Source organism: Dendrobates tinctorius, unplaced genomic scaffold (assembly GCF_039654945.1).
Source record: "Dendrobates tinctorius isolate UK_male_01 unplaced genomic scaffold, ASM3965494v1 ptg000029l, whole genome shotgun sequence".
In the NCBI taxonomy this organism is placed as follows: Eukaryota; Metazoa; Chordata; class Amphibia; order Anura; family Dendrobatidae; genus Dendrobates; species Dendrobates tinctorius.
The window spans coordinates 33,330,474-33,346,895 of NW_027361697.1; the positions used below are offsets into that span (position 1 = coordinate 33,330,474).

Consider the following 16,422-nt stretch of genomic DNA (forward strand, 5'->3'; position numbering starts at 1 on the left):
ACACAATACAGTCTCTGGCACACAGGACCCGGTTGCACCGGGCTTTCGCAAATCCTGTTCGTGACGCCAAAATGGATCGCCCACCAGGGCAGTGGGTTACTCGGTACCGGGCCGGTGTCTCAGAGGGATGTGTCACGGTGGCAGTGACCCGGTCCGTGGTCCGGGGCGTCCATGTAAAAGGGGTGAAACGTGGCTGAATAAAGTTTATAGGTGGATGATACATGACTCACCTGTGGTGCTCGGCAATGAAGGGGTTAAGCCGACGGCAAGATGTAAGAGCTCCCCACAGGTAGAGCTGTAGTCCCAGGGCAGTAGTAATAGGTGTTGAGAAAGAGGATGCAGTGTTAAGCACAGAGATGTAGCAGTGCTGAAGGGGTTGCAGGAAGAACGCAATGACACAACAGGGTGTAGTTTCCGATACCTTTACTGTGCTTTGTAAGTGTAGTCCAGGATCCGGATTACAGATGGAGCAGGAGTTGATCAGCCTGGGAGCAACTTGGGAATCTCTCTATGCAGATGGATTGTGTAGTCTCCTTTCTAGCGCTTATCTGAGGCACTTGCAGTACTGAGTTACACTGAAGTCCCCCTTGCTTGCTCTCTTTAGAACTCCCCTCGTATGGCAGACAGCCCTAGCCTCCTTTTTCTGGCTCACACAAGTTGCTGCTGTGCCTCCGAGTCTTAGCTGGGAACAGAGCATTTACAGCCTCTTGTTCCTCCAGTTTTTGCTGCAGGACCATCAGCATCCATACAACCTCGGATACCGGACTCCGGACATTCGCTACAGCTAGAAGTGAGCTTGAATTCTGCTCAATCCTCCAGCACCTCTCTCCATGTCTGCACTCTTTTCCCTCTCCACACAAACTGAACTAACTTCCCTTTCCTGGCCACAGAAAGCAGCTCCTCCCCCAGCTTGGTTCAGAGCTCTCTCTGCTGGCCTGGAGTGGGAACTGTGCTGTGTGCTGGCTTACCTGATACAGAGATCCTTTCATTGCTTCCAAGCATGACATCACACTCCCTAGGAGGAAGGTAATACCACTGTGGCGACCATACTCCTGGGAGTGCCACAATTACACTCTACATGAGAGAGAGGACCCTGCTGACCATAAGAGTGGGTCGCCCCTCACACCCAGGGCTGTGGGGTACTCGGTACCGGGCCGGTGTCAGGGGGAATGTGTGTCACAGCAGCGGTGACCCGGTCCGTGGCCCTGGGTGCCCAATATCAATGGCGGTGATGTTAATGGTGTAATAGTTTATTTGGATAGTTCGTGACGCCACCCATGGTGTTTGGCAAGTGAGATGTTGAGCCAACGCTGCATGCAGATCTGCTGGGACTGATGGTGTGGTGCAGCAAAGATGGTGTAGCTCCCCACAGGTGGAGCTGTAGTCCCAGGGCAGTGTAGGTGCAATGGATGAGGAGAGGCACAGAATGGTATAGAGGCTGGTACCCACGTGTAGCGGTGCTGGAATAACTGGAGGACACCAGAGTATGCAGTTCCAAAGCTTTACTCACTGTTTGCAGTTCACACAAATGCCTGCCTCCGCACTGTGCTCTTCAGGTCAGGGCCCCAGCCAACCTCCAGGCAGGATAGGATTCTCCCCTCCACACTCCGCCAATATGTACCTTACTGAACGACTCCTCCAATGCGCCTTTAGGTGCGAAGCACTCCAGTACTTAGTTACCCTGGAATGCCTCTCTCTAGGTGTTCCTAGTCTCTACTTGTATGACAGACAGCTGTAGCCTGCTTTGGGGACTCCTCTCTGTGTCCCGGCTCACTATCCAGTTGCTGTTGTGTCCCAAGTCTATGACGGGAGTAAGGCGTTAGTGGCTCACTACTCTTCCGGTGTCTGTTGCCAGACATAAAGATCCAATCAACCTCAGGGACCGGGCCCCGGCCTTTGCGCTCTGGACCGGAAGGGTTCTCTTTTTTTCTCAACCTGCTTCCCACCGTCCTATTCTCCTTCGTTCCGATCTGTTCTATCTCTCTTATGGAATCTGTAGTCTCCAGTCTACGTCTCCTTCCTTCTGTTCCTTTCCCGTGCCAGCTGGCTCAGGTCACTGAGGCAGCTGCAGCACTCCTTCCTCCATCCCTCTTCAAGGGATCCTCACTCCTGTCTCAGTGACTTCCTTCTCTGGGACTCACCCCAGACTGACCTGAAATCCTACACCTTCCCTCTCTTTTATATCTAACTCCACCCGCCTCCCCAGCACCTCCCGTGTTACGAAGCCAGGGACCACAAAAGGCATCCTATGACCTTTCCAGCATAAAGTATGGATGGGTCCCTGCTGAACTATCCTGTGTGTGGGGTGCAGGTGTTGGAATGTGAAAGGGAGTTCCCACCCTTCCTGGATGGTGGGGTACCACACCTTAGGAGAAGGTGCAGTACCACTGTGGCATCTGAAGCCTCAGGGGTGCCACAAGAACTTACACTCTATAGGAGAGAGAGGACCCTACTGATCATAAGAGCTTACACTCTACAGGAGAGAGAGGACCCTGCTGATCATAAGTGCTTACACTCTACAGGATAGAGAGGACCCTGCTGATCATAAGAGCTTACACTTTACAGGAGAGAAGAGAGGATCCTGCTGACCATAAGAGCTTACACTCTACAGGAAAGAGAGCAAGAGAGTACCCTGCTGATCATAAGATCTTACTCTTTACTGGTTAGAGAGGACCCCGCTAACAATAAGAGCTTACACTCTACAGGAGAGAGAGAGACAGAGTGAGAGGACCTCGCTGACTTTAAAAACATACACTCTATAGGTGAAAGCTTACATTCTGCAAGGGAGAGCACTCCGCTGATCATAAAAGCTTACATTCTACAGGAGAAAGAGAGAGGGGACCACTGACCATAAGAGCTTACTCTTTACAGGCAAGAAAGAGAGAGAGAGATAACCCCTCCGACCCTGCTGATTATAAGACCTTACACTCTACAGGAGACAGATAACCCCGCTGAGCATAAAAGATTACACTCTACAGGAGAGAGTCTTAAGGCCCCGTTACACATAACGATGTCCCAGCGATCCCACCAACGATAAAACATGGATGGGATCGCTGGGACATCTTTGGCTGATTGCTGGTGAGCTGTCACATAGATAGCCCCTCCCGCGATCAGGACCAGTGAGCAAGCTGGTTTCCAATGTAAACAGCAGGTATATAAGAGCCGCGTGGTTCTTGGTTACCTGCTGTTTACCTTGGAAACCAGCGTGCACGTCGTTGATCGCTGGTCTCTCGCTGTCACACACAGCGATACGCGCTGGCCAGCGGGAGACCAATGATCAAAAAACGGCCCAGGATGATCCTGCACGATCAGCGATACCCGGCAGGGGGGCCGGTCGCTGATCCATGTCACACACAGCGATGTCGCTGGCGAGATCGCTGTGGCGTCACAAAATCAGCGATCTCGCTGGCGATATCGCTGTGTGTGACTGGGCCTTTATCTGGTGACTCTGTAGATGGAAAATGAGAACCGCTGATCAGTGGTGACCTAGGTGCTGACTTGCACTGTACAAGGTATATAATCCTCTAGATGTCATAGCTGCAGCGTATTTTAGGAAAGCCAGCATGGCAACACAACATGACATTATCCTGCTAATGTCCAGCAGTGTGGTAAATGGTGTTGGGCAAGCTTTTTCCTTTGTGCATCTCAAAGCATTCAAATTTGTATTAAACTGTGAATTTCAAGAAACTTGTCTCAAACATGATTCTCCATGGATTTGTTCATCTGTGATAACCCTACAGAACAGAAGCATTTAGTATTTTCAGTCATTTGACAAAAAATTCTCTTGAGTGTATAGTTTTTCAGAACAAGTCTAGTGGCAAATTAATCTGTAACTGCTGCTGTATCTGATATAGTTGCTTTTAGTAAAATAACCTGAGCTTTGCTTCAAGGAAATACTATCTGTATTCATTCAAAGAGGTCAAACATCAACACAAATAACAAGAGCCTTTTGAAGAGTTAGTTGATATTGTTTGAAGAAAACCAATCGATGTAAAGAGTCAGGTTTTTATGAGGACAAAATAAAGTCTATGAGGACAGGGTGACCTCAGAATCAGACGTGACATTCTCCTGAGATATAGGCTGGAAAGTCTGAGATTGCTAACCCTTGAATTATAAACTCTGCTCTTCAACAAGGGAGTTTCACTGGAAGAGTCTTCAGGAAAGTGGTGGTTATGGCTCTGCTCATGCGTCATTATTTCCAGTTTGTCCAGCTCTCTGGCATTTTTGACAGCAAAAATGCTGTAGTCTGCAGTGATATCAATGCATTCAAACTTACCAAAGCCTTAGTAGAAAACTGATACCATTAAAAGTCATGGGGCCCATGGGGATCCCTTTCTATCCATCCAATAATAGATATGTCATAGCAGACAAATGAACAGAGACTAGATGTTGAAGAGACGTTCCTAATATTTTGTCAATTAGAATTAAAAAGATTTCCTTTTCAGGTGTCATTGCGGTTGTTTATTAATTGACGATTCTGGCAACCAACATAATGATTTTTAATGACAGAAACTAAAAGTTAATGCAAGATATTTTTTACTATGCTTTGTAAAATATGAAAGCAGTGGCATAATGAGACTGCAAACTTTGTTACTGCTCCCCCACCATATGTTGCTCAGATGCATGTGCCCTTGTAGCATTTTAAATGCTATTAGGACATATGTGTCAGGACCCAAACCCAAGCAGTTCTTGTGCACCAGGCAGCAGCTCTTCCCTCTGAGCAATTCAGCTTGCTGGGCATTTCCTTCCTAACCCTAATACTTGTACCTATTTTGTTCCTGAGTGTCTCCACACTGAGTTCCTGATTGGCTCTACCCTGATTGAACACCCTATTTAAACCAGACATTGCTTTTCCTTCATTGCGAGATTATTTAGCTAGCAGCCTTTAGTCAAGCTTTCTTTCTTCTGCTTCTCCATCTCAAGATTATACTGCTGCTCCTGTATACCGACTCCTTGGCTATTCCTGACTAAGCTAGCTGCTGATTCTTTAACTACATTGTGTAGTTAAAGGTGTACCCCTTTGCTATTCCTAACTATACTAACTGCCCATGCTGCTCCTAGTGGTTGCAATACCACTACTCCAGCCAAGGTCAGTCCACAACAATATTAGTTGACCCCTCCTCCCCCATCGCTGTCCCCGATGGGGCTCACAATCTAAATTCCCTATCAGTATTTCCTTTGGAATGTGGGAGGAAACCAGAGAACCCGGAGGAAACCCACACATACATGGGGAGAACATACAAACTCCTTGCAGCTGTTGTCCTTTGTGGGATTTGAACCCAGGACCCCAGCGCTGCAAGGCTGCAGTGCTAACCACTGAGCCACCATATATGTCCACAATCCTGGCATATATGTTCCTCATCTTGGCCCCATCCTGGCATATATATATATGTTCTCCATCCTAGTACATATTAACTCCATCCTGGTGTATATGTTCCCCATCCTGGGCCCCATCGTAGTATGTATGTTTCTCCTTCCTACTCCCATTCTGCTATATGTTCCCCATCCTGGTATATATGTTTCCTATTCTGGCATATATGTTCCACTCCTGGTATATGTGTCCCCATCCTGGTATATATGTCGCTCATCCTGAACCCAATCCTGGTGTATATGTTCCCCATCCTGGTATATATACAGTGTGAGAAATAAGTATTTGATACACTGACAATTTTGCAAGCTTTCCCACCTACAGATAATGGAGAGGTCTGTAATTTTTATTGTAGGTGTACTTCAACTGTGAAAGGTAGAATCTTTAAAAAAAACAAAACAGAAAATCACATTGCATGATTTTTGCATAATTAATTTACATTTAATTGCATGAAATAAGTATTTAATACAATAGAAAAGCAGAACTTAATATTTGGTACAGAGATCTTTGTTTGCAATTACAGAGGTCAGACATTTCCTGTAGTTCTTGACCAAGTTTGCACACACTGCAGCAGGGATTTTATTGCACACTTCCATACATATCTTCTCCAGATCTTTCAGGTTTCGGGGCTGCCGCTGGGCAACATTGAGTTTTAGCTCCCTCCAAAAGATTTTCTATTGGGTTCAGGTCTGGAGACTGGCTAGAGCACACCAGGAGCCACTGGTGTTACAGAGCCACTCCTTAGTTGCCTTGGCTTTCGAGTCATTGTCATGCTGGAAGACCCAGTCTTAACCAATCTTCAATGCTCTTACTGAGGGAAGGAGATTGTTGGCCAAAATCTTGCAATAAATGACCCCATACATCCTGCCTTCAATACAGTGTGGTCGTCCTGTTCCCTTTGCAGAAAAGCACCTCCAAATTAAGATGTTTCACCCCACCATGTTTGGTGGTGAAGATAGTGTTGTTAGGGTTGTACTCATCCTTCTTCTTCCTCCAAATACGGCGAGTAGGATTGATACCAAAAAGTTCTATTTTGATCTCATCTAACCACATGACCTTCTCCCATCCCTTCTCTGGATCATCCAGATGGTCATCGGCAAAACATCAAATGGGCCTGGAGATGTCCTGGCATGAGCACGGGGACCTTACGTGCCCTGCAGGATTTTAATCCATGACAGATTAGTGTGTTACTAATGGTAATGTTTGAGACTGTGATCTCAGATCTCTTCAGATCATTGACCAGGTCTCATGTAGTTCTGGGATGATTACTGACTTTTCTCAGAATCATCCTTACCTCACGAGGTGAGATCTTGCACGGAGTCCCAAACCGAGCAAGATTGATAGTCATCTTGTGTTTCTTTCATTTTCTAATAATTGTGCTAACAGTTGTTGCCTTCTCCCCAAGCTGCTTGCCTATTGTCTGGTAGCCCATCTTGGCCTCGTGCAGGTCTACAGTTTTGTCCCTGATGTCCTTAGACAGCTCTTTTTTTTCTTAGCCTTGGTGGAGAGGTTGGAGTGTGATTGATTGAGTGTGTCTTTTTATACAGGTAATGAGCTGAAACAGGTGCAATTAACACAGGTAATGAGTGCACAGTAGGAGGGCTTCTTAAAGAGAAACTAACAGGTCTGTGAGAGCCAGAATTCTTGCTGGTTGGTAGGTGACCAAATACTTATTTCATGCAATAAAAAGCAATTTAATTTTTTAAAAACCATACAATGTGATTTTCTGGGGGGTTTTTTTAGATTCTGTCTCACAATTGAAGTGTACCTACGATAAAAATTACAGACCTCTCCATTCTTTGTAGGTGGGAAAGCTTGCAAAACTGGCAGTGTATCAAATACTTATTTTCCCCACTGTATATAAATATGTGAATAGATAGGTGGATAAATATATACATATACAATTAAGGTACTAGTGGTACACTCACAAGGAACCAATTTTGTTCCTGATTTACTACAGGCTACCCCTTTGTATGATGGCAATATTGTTTCAATTAAACCTAAACCACTTAGCCAAAACAAAGCAAATAGATTAAGTGCCAGAAACATACGGGGGAATTTTTCTGGCACAGAAAGAGTTTAGCCTTTTAGAAATAGTTGCAGAAACTTCCTGCGTATGTCTATCACACCATGGTAGCTAAACCTGCCTTAACTAGAGCATTTCATCAAAACGTAGAGCAAGAAGTCCAAAATGATACTAAACTGTTCTTCGTGATCAAAGCCCTGAGTACAAATATACAATGGAGAGCTGTGAGTGATTCCATGTAACGTGTGGTTACAGACCTCATGTTGTTACAACTTCTTCATTGTTACGATTATACGAAAGCAAACAGGATCACCCCATAGTACCCGATTAATAAAACCATACAAAACCTTGATTGTACAGAGTATAATAAAATACATTTTATTTTGACTGAAACCACATTTTATAGACAGCTTATTCCCCTGCGTCCACCCCCAGAATCAGACTGGAATTTTTCTCTCTCCACCCCTTGGCTCTTGTTCTCCCCCTCCATCACTTATATCCTGTATGTGCTTTTGGAGTTTTCTTTGTTTAAATTACAGGGCTGCAATGGGAGACTTTTGCTGGCTAAGCAGGGCAACGACACATGTTAAGCATTATCCCCATCAAGAGAATGCTGAAATAAAAATAGCCATTGGTCTCTGATCTTGTAGATGTGAGTAAGGGGAAGAAATTAAAAATGGAAATGTAGAGCGTGAAGTGTATGAGAACGTTTAACCTTTCTCTCCTTAGGGGTGATAGAACTTGGGTTTTCATGGCGCAACTTAGTCAAACAAGGGAGATTAATGCAAATATGTCTGTCTGATGACAAAGGTCACACATGCTCCTGCACCAGAGAATACCTCGAGGTCTAAGAGGTGCTCACATTTGAACTCTTTCTTCTTCCAAAGAATTAAATACCATGGGTTAGACATTACTGTAGACATTCGTAGTCGGTCCGACCACTTCAAGAGCCAAGATGATTTTTTTATTGGACTAACAATATGAACATCATGAACTCAAAAGGCACCAGCATCAAAACTTTACGGAAATTAGCTACCTGGCTTATGGGATTTGTCCAGTCCAGATATTCACTAATATTAATTACAGCCAAATTGATCATAATATATTTAATATTATATTTACAGGCTTTAACAGTAATGTGTCATCAGAAAATGACGTACAAGGGCGACCAAAAGTTTTGCTTTCTTTTTTAAAGTGTGAGTACTTCTGTCTGGTTGTTGCAATGCCATTTTTTTCTGGTGATTTTAGTAAACTGGAAGGAAATGGATTTCAGCTATAAAGATGAAAATTGTGTTTGACATTGCTTTATCCCCTTATGTGTATGTTTTCAACATTTGCTGGGCAAAGTTTTTTGCATATTTTGTCATGGGTAGTTGGATTTTGCCTAAAGTTTTTATTTTTTTGTTTGTGTGTTTTTTATTTAAAACATGGCAAAGACACAGCCAAAATTATCACCCAATGTCAGGAAGCTTGTTACTCTGAGAATGAAGCCAGTCAAAAGCCAAAAGTAGGTAGCTATGGAATTCAACTGCTCTCAGAGTCAATTGTCACGTATAATAAAGAAAGAGAAAGAAGGTTATGGAACAGCTGACAAACCTAGAAGTGGACGACCACGGAAAACTTCCTCCAAAGTTGATCCCATGATTAAGAAAAAGTCAGTATCTGATGTCCATAAAAGTGCTGTACAGATTTCGCACTAAATGAACGAAGAATATGGGGTCAAATTGAGTCGCCAAACTGTGGTGTGACAGCTAAGAGCAGCAGGGTGGAAAGCACAAGTTCCAGTCAAGAAGCCTTTCATCGCTGCAAAGAACCAGAAGGTCCGACTTGACTTTGCCAAAGAACACAGCAAATGGAAAGAGACAAATTGGTCTAAGATGTTGTGGTAGGATGAATCCAAGTTCAATCTGTTAATCACTAACCTAATATTTAGTTGTATACCCACAGTTTTTTAGAACTGCTTCACATCTGCAGTACAGTATGTTGCATAGAGTCAACCAACTTCTGGCACCTGCCAACTGTTATTCCAGCCCAGGTTGCTTGGACTACATCCCACAAATTGTTGGCATTTGTTGGCTTTGCCTCAGAAATGGCATTTTTAATGTCACCCCACAAGTGTTCTATTGGATTAAGGTCCGGAGATTGGGCTGGCCACTCCATAACCACATTTTTGTTGGACTGGAACTGAGATTTTGCTCGTTTGCTGGTGTGTTTAGTGTCGTTGTCTTGTTGAAACACCCATTTCAAGGGCATATCTTCTTCAACATAAGGCAGCATGACCAATTCAAGTATTTTAATATATGCAAACTGGTCCATGATCCCTGGTATGCGTTAAATAGGTCCGGCACCATAGTAAGAGAAAGATGCCCATATCATGATGCTTGCCACCACCATGCTTTACTGTCTTCAGAGTGTACTGTGGCTTGAATGCAGAGTCTGGTGGTCGTCTGACGAACTGTCTGCGGCCCTTGGACCCAAAAATAACAATTTTACTTTCATGAGTCCACAAAATGTTTCTCCTTTTCTCTTTAGGTAAGTTAATGTGTTCTTTGGAAAATTATATCCCCTTCAGTACATGTCTTTTCTTGACAGTGCAACTTTGCGTAGACTTCTTGCTAAGAGATTAGCTTCACAAAGGCGTCTTCTGTCACAGTACTCACATGTAACTTGAGAATGACTGTGATCATCATGGAACTGATCAGTGGCTGAGCCTTTGCCATTCTGGCTATTCTGCCATCCATTTGAATGGTAGTCATCCGTTTTTTTCCATGTCTCTCTGGTTTGGCTCTCTATTTTAATGCATTGGATATCATTTTACAGTGGGGAAAAAAAAGTACTTAGTCAGCCACCAATTGTGCAAGTTCTCACACTTAAAAAGATGAGAGAGGCCTGTAATTGACATCATAGATAGACCACAACTATGAGAGTCAAAATTAGAAAACAAATCCAGAAAATCACCTTGTCTGATTTGGCAAGATTTATTTTTCAAATTATGGTGGAACATAAGTATTTGGTCATTAACAAAAGTTCATCTCAATATTTTGTTATATATCCTTTGTTGGCAATGACAGAGGTCAAATGTTTTCTGTAAGTCTTCACAAGGTTGGCGCACACTGTTGGTGGTATGTTGGTGGCTGACTAAATATTTTTCCCCACTGTAGCTGAACAGCCTATCATTGTCTGCAGTTCTTTATAAGTTTTACCCTCTTCAATCAACTTTTCAATCAAAGTACGCTGTTCTTCTGAACAATGTCTCGAATGACCCATATTGCTCAGGCTTTCAAGGAGAAATGCATGTACAACATGTCCTGGCTTAACTCTTAAATAAGGGCCACCTGACTCACACCTGTTTTTTCAGAGAATGATTGACTTCACTAACTGAACTCCACACTGCTATTATTTTGAACACCCCCTTACAATTAATTATTCTCATACACAGACTCAAAAACATGCAGATCATGAATGTGGAGTTTGTTGGTTTTCTTAGAATCTACTGCACCGACTGGTAAGTTGTTTGACATGTGGTAATATAATTTATATCAAAAACAGTGATTAATCTGCCTAGTCATATTGGACTGCTGTTATTTTGAACACTACTGTATACCGCCGCCCAGTTGGAAAATGTAATGATGTCAGGTACCAAACACCTACAGTGAAACATGGTGGTGGCAATGTCATGGTTTAGGGCTGCTTTTCTACATCTGCCATTGACCTTTGTAGTGAAATATTTATATGTATGGATGTATGACCAGCAATAATTAACATCTATTCTAAGCTGCAGCTCTTCACACAGGTCATAACCTACAGTCATGGCCAAAAGTATTGACACCCCTGCAATTCTGTCAGATAAAATTCAGTTTCTTCCTGAAAATGATTGCAAACACAAATTCTTTGGTATTATTATCTTCATTTAATTTGTCTTAAATGAAAAAACACAAAAGAGAATGAAGCAAAAAGCAAAACATTGATCATTTCACACAAAACTCCAAAAATGGGCCGGACAAAAGTATTGGCACCCTCAGCCTAATACTTGGTTGCACAACCTTTAGCCAAAATAACTGCGACCAACCGCTTCCGGTAACCATCAATGAGTTTCTTACAATGCTCTGCTGGAATTTTAGACCATTCTTCTTTGGCAAACTACTCCAGGTCCCTGATATTTGAAGGGTGCCTTCTCCAAACTGCCATTTTTAGATCTCTCCACAGGTGTTCTATGGGATTCAGGTCTGGACTCATTGCTGGCCACCTTAGATGTCTCCAGTGCTTTCTCTCAAACCATTTTCTAGTGCTTTTTGAAGTGTGTTTTGGGTCATTGTCCTGCTGGAAGACCCATGACCTCTGAGGGAGACCCAGCTTTCTCACACTGGGCCCTACATTATGCTGCAAAATTTGTTGGTAGTCTTCAGACTTCATAATGCCATGCACACGGTCAAGCAGTCCAGTGCCAGAGGCAGCAAAGCAACCCCAAAACATCAGGGAACCTCCACCATGTTTGACTGTAGGGACTGTGTACTTTTCTTTGAATGCCTCTTTTTTCTCTCCTGTAAACTCTATGTTGATGCTTTTGCCCTAAAAGCTCTACTTTTGTCTCATCTGACCAGAGAAAATTCTTCCAAAATGTTTTAGGCTTTTTCAGGTAAGTTTTGACAAACTCCAGCCTGGCTTTTTTATGTCTCGGGGTAAGAAGTGGAGTCTTCCTGGGTCTCCTACCATACAGTCCCTTTTCATTCAGACACCGACGGATTGTACGGGTTGACACCGTTGTACCCTCGGACTGCAGGGCAGCTTGAACTTGTTTGGATGTTAGTGGAGGTTCTTTATCCAACATCCGCATAATCTTGCGTTGAAATCTCTTGTCAATTTTTCTTTTCCGGCCACATCTAGGGAGGTTAGCCACAGTGCCATGGGCTTTAAACTTCTTGATGACACTGTGCACGGTAGACACAGGAACATTCAGGTCTTTGGAATTGGACTTGTAGCCTTGAAATTGCTTATGCTTCCTCACAATTTGGTTTCTCAAGTTCTCAGACAGTTCTTTGGTCTTCTTTCTTTTCTCCATGCTCAATGTGGTACACACAAGGACACAGGACAGAGGTTGAGTCAACTTTAATCAATGTTAACTGGCTGCAAGTGTGATTTAGTTATTGCCAACACCTGTTAGGTGCCACAGGTAAGTTACAGGTGCTGTTAATTACATAAATTAGAGAAGCATCACATGATTTTTCAAACAGTGCCAATACTTTTGTCCACCCTCTTTGTTATGCTTGGTGTGGAATTATATCCAATTTGGCTTTAGGACAATTCTTTTTGTGTTTTTTCATTTAAGACAAATTAAATGAAGATAATAATACCAAAGAATTTGTGTTTGCAATCATTTTCAGGAAGAAACTGAGTATTATCTGACAGAATTGCAGGGGTGTCAATACTTTTGGCCATGACTGTATGTTATTCTGAGAAAGAGACAGTCTTTCTGGTCCCAACCCCAGGGGATTTCCTGAGAATGCACAAAGTGGAAACATTTCACACCTTCTGGTATCTTTTGAAGAGAGACGCCAATTGCAGCATGACACTATCTATCTTTGAGAAAGGTTACACAGAGTTTCAGAGAAAAATAATGTATTCATTGGTAAAATAGCCATGGTCCAGTCACAAACCAGCAATTAGAATATTAACATGAGAGGCTGGTCTAGCAATCTGATCTCTAGAGTAAGTCTATAAATTAGACATAGACACAGAGAAAGATGTTCACATGTGGGGGCAGCCTGGAAAGCTGATGTAAGCCATTCCATATTTCTCCCTCACTCAGGGACAGAGTATCAGACTGCAAAGTTTGATATTTCTGTAAGCTTTCTCCCTTTTATTTTGTCACTGTTTTTGCATATTTGTATGTCACTTTTTCTTTCCATTTTTATATCCTTTTTATTGTAAGCACTGTACCTTTTATATTAAAGCTTAAAACTTTAAAAAGTCTGAAACTTGTATGCTCTAAAGAATCCATAGCCTTAGAGTGTGTGCTCCTGGTGATTGGCAAATAGTAGTAGTAGTACTTCCGGGACTCATCGCCCGTGTGTTCGGTGAGTGGTGGTAGCGTGTATGAGCAGGGTGTGTGGTCTGTGTCGGGGTGTGATTTATGCTCCCACTGCAGCATAGAACAGAGGCTGAATGCTGGACTGAGTGAGAGGAGACAGATTTACCCTTGCAGGTGCAACCCCAAGTCACGTACTGAGAAGCGGGTACGTGACAAATTGGTGGCAGCGATGGGATATACGAATATATCCCCCTTGTAATTCGTGACAACTTTCTTCATAGAATTGATGGAAATGTGAATGCTACCAAGTAGAAGGATATACTGTAGAATGTAATGCTGCCACATGATAAAACCAAAATAGGCAGGGGCTAGAAATTCCAGCAAGACAATGATCCTAAGCACACATCCAATTTAGTCAAAAATTGGTTAGAAAAGAAAAATGTTCGCCTGTTGCAATGGCCAAGCCAATCATCTAATTTAAACCCTATAGAGCACCATGGTGATGAGATAGGCTGACAGGTTGGGGTCCCTACTCATAGCGATAAATACCCTTGTGGCTTCAATGCCCAGTCGGTGGGGAGTAGTAATTAAAGCAAGGCGTTATCCTACAAAATACTAAATTATGGCATTGTAAACAATGAATTACTCTTTATGTTGTGATCAATAAATAGTATATGAAAACTTTTTGCATTCAGTTTTCTTTAATTAAATGACCATACCTATATTCTAAAGCATTTTTTTTAAATTAAGGTATTGCATAATGACAACTTCATGTACTTTCAATTCATCATGAATAAAATGGCATTACAACAACCAGACAGAAATAATCACACTAAAAAATGTAAAACTTTTGTTCACTACTGTATAGCAAAAATCACAAACTTTTTTTATGTTTTAATGGAGTTTGTTATCGGTCTTGAAGGGGTTAAACAATAGGAAATTTTCTAATAACATATTCATTGAAAGATAAAAGAAAGTTTATCTTTTCTTGCATTAGTGATTTCATGTTAAAAATAATATAGTTATCACTTCTACAAGATTGGTGTCCCACCAGACAACTACATACGATTAGTAGAGGACATGCTCTTTCATCTCAACAGTCTTGACTGTAACAAGTGTTGAAATCCATAATCTGCACAGTCACTTAATTCTCTTTCTAGAGAACCTTAGTGTAATGACACAGCATTTTATCTTAATTAGCCAGACTTCTATTTTCAGCAAGCCAGGAAGAATAGACTTTTATCTATGTGTTGACTTTTGAATTTATGTCTTTCTTTCTGGTTGATCAAGAAAACAGACTTATGTTTGTGTAAGCATGTAATATTGACTTGTAAGTTGACAATTTGTTATAACATATTGTGCTCTTATCCTGGATGACTAGTGGTACAGGGTCATAGAACATTGATGTTTGCTTATGTGTTGATTAGACATTGTCCAGGCCAGCTAGTTTTGTTGACTTGAAAAATAGAGGAGGGAAAAATATGCAAATAGATTACATGATCAAATAATGTGAGTTGGTCTTATCACCATTCTTCCCTTTTACCTGTGAATACTGAATGAAGGACAGTTGTTAACTATAAAAAGAGGTTATATGCCTCTGTAACATGAGACAGAGACAGCCAAGAGATCCAGAGATCAAAAGAACCAGAGACTCTCTACAGGACAGCAGCCAAGACATCATGGCTCCATCACTAGGGACACAGATTTGTCATTCTACAGGATATCAGCCTAGGGGACCACGACCCTGGCAGGAAGAATACAGCTCTGCTCCACTGACCATCGCAAATCCATGGATGCATTTGGGGTAGTCAGGAATGGGACCTGCTGGTCGCCTGAGCCCCATGTATACATTTGTGAAAGCCAGGAATAGGATACACCGGTCGCCTGGCTCCATGGAGATTTTTGGAGGAGCCAGGTTGTGACCCTCCGGTCAACTTGCCTTGTGCCTCAATGGACTGTCATCTTCCTAAGCTTGTCATTACCTCCTCTTTGTATACGTTCCACAGGCAGGATGGTCAGCCCTGGAAGCTCTGAAGTCACAGTTGTTCTTACCCTGGCGAGTCAGAGAAAGGGTGAGACTCTAATGTGCACTATCTTGGGTATTTTACTGGGACTGTTTTACATGTTATTTGCCTGTTGTGTTCAATAAAGTATTGTCACACTATTTTGCCCTCACCCTGTGTTGTTTGAGTAGCGTTATGTCCATGGTAAAAGGAAAGCGGGCATTCAGCAGAATGATCCCTGGTCCATGCGGGGTCCATGGTCCATGACTAGCAGACTAGGGCACCAGCTGAACCCCCCGTGTCTCCACACTTAGTGACTAAAGAGAAGCATGAGATACAAGATTCCACGAAGCCAGATACCAAAGAAGATGGGATTTACACATGATGGCAGGCTATTGTTGAAATCTTATGCAGAATTGTCCTGGCGGATCCCATTCATCACTCATCATATCTGTTTCAGTGGCTGATTATGTTTTCCCTGCTCTCCAAATTCTCTCCTTTTCAATTTGCACTGACTGTGCAATTTCTTGCAGGCTCATCACTTTTAATTAGAGCTGGAGAGGGAGCACAATGTCCCTGCATATTCAAAGGAAATATAGCCCTGTAAGCGTGTTGCTCATACTGAGGATGAGTTCGAATTAACAACCGACACATGCTCAGTAGAGCACAGATGATCATCAGTGACATCCGTTTCAGGGGTTGGACTAGACCCTGCTTTACTGAGCATGTCTCGTTTGTTAATTCCAACACATGCTCAGTATCAGTGAGGTCCGTTTCAGTGCAGGACTAGACTGTGACTAACCGAGCATGTGTCGGTTGTTAATTCCAACACACGCTCAGTATCAGTAGCGGCCGTTTCAGGTGCTGGATTAGACCCTTCTTTACTGAACATAAGTTGGTTGTTAATTCCAACATATGCGCAAGTATGAGCTACATGCTTATAGTTCTCTATTGCTTCAAGCTAGGGAAAGCAGCTACAGCAGTGACCGCATCCTCT

General features: G+C 42.7%; 1 protein-coding gene across 1 annotated transcript in view; it reads right to left on the reverse strand.

The window, feature by feature from the left end:
* The window catches only part of LOC141085906 (dynamin-2-like), a 261,566-nt gene that overhangs the window by 129,045 nt on the left and 116,099 nt on the right, over window positions 1-16,422 (reverse strand). The gene's annotated exons all lie outside the window — the stretch shown is intronic.